Here is a 1,372-nt window from a genome sequence, read left to right as displayed (position 1 = left end):
GGTGCAACTGATAGGTGAATATCATTGCGATATTGTTCTTAGGCCGATTTTGCTAGGACCGAAGGTTGTTTCTTCATTCTCTACTTTTGTTTATGCAATTTATTATATGACTAGTTTTCATCATTATAAATTTCGTTATAATCCTTAATAATAAGCGAAGTATACAGATTATTTCCCACAGATCAAACCTCCCCAAACCGATTTAAGCACTATTTCTAGTGTAGGAAGAATGAGGTTTGGTCATTAGTGTCTATACATGAATGCAAATTTAACTATATGCAATTAACTATATGAGACATATGAGATACATTACAATGCAACTATACATGAGAGATAGGGAAAGAAAGGTATCATACAATTGGAGGTGGTGTGGTTAAGCACCTCTAGCCATCTTACTCATCATCATCAACATCATTGCGGTCTCCACGTCCGCTAGATCCTCCTTGGTCATAGCCTCCTCCTTGGCTAAAGAATCCTCCACTTTGGTCGCCAAAGTTTCCTCCTTGGTTGCCATAGTTAGGGAACAAAAGATGCGGTTGAGCCCAAGATGGATGAGGGCCTCTATGGTCAATATACCCTTGCTGAGCCATGTTGTAGTAGGGGGGTATTGGGCCAAGTAGTTGTCAACCCTCCCATCGTGCACTCGAAGATCAAAATTTTGCATGAGCTTCATCAATTCACTCATGGAAGGAGCCCTCGGATCTCGAGGAGTGAATGATACATGTTGTGTTGGGTAGGGTGGAATGGGTATATAAGATGGTGCTGCGTCACCCCATTCCGGCAACTCGCGAGGTCGATGGGGCGATTCTTCTCTTGGTGTTGGGTGGTCAAGGGTCTCAATGGGGAGGAGGTAGCTTGGTCTTGGTGAGTACCGGCTCAAGCGGGGCTCAGTGGGTGGTATGTTCCACCCCATGAGAATAAGTGGTGTGCATCCCTTGGTGAACCACTCTACACTTCCGGCCTCATTGTATCTACACCAATGGTGGTGGTTGAAGATAGCATCCTCATCTATCAAGGTGTTTCCCATGAGCTTTTCATAGCTTCCATCAAAGTTGAACCCGAGGCAAAGTTCATTGGCCAAAATTGTAATTAGGCCTCCCATCACAAAGGTTTTGATTGAAGTGTTCCCTTGTGCAAAGTCATTGAACCTTGTAAGTATCTCAAGGGGTGTGTTGAAATTGTAGGGTCTTGTCCCTTGCACATTCAAGTAAGACTCTAGAAAAGTCAAATCGAGAAGGGTGAACCTATCTTGCTCTAGCCTTCCATTTATAGTTCCGGCCACAAACTGCTCAGTAATCCTAATCACCGGATGTTGGATAGCAAAAGTATAACATTGCTTGTAGGAATGAAGTTCTCTCCCAGAAATGGCCCT

Source organism: Silene latifolia, chromosome 2, assembly GCF_048544455.1.
Source record: "Silene latifolia isolate original U9 population chromosome 2, ASM4854445v1, whole genome shotgun sequence".
Taxonomy (NCBI): Eukaryota; Viridiplantae; Streptophyta; class Magnoliopsida; order Caryophyllales; family Caryophyllaceae; genus Silene; species Silene latifolia.
The sequence above is the reverse complement of the archived record's forward strand: the minus strand, read 5'-3'. Positions refer to the sequence as shown.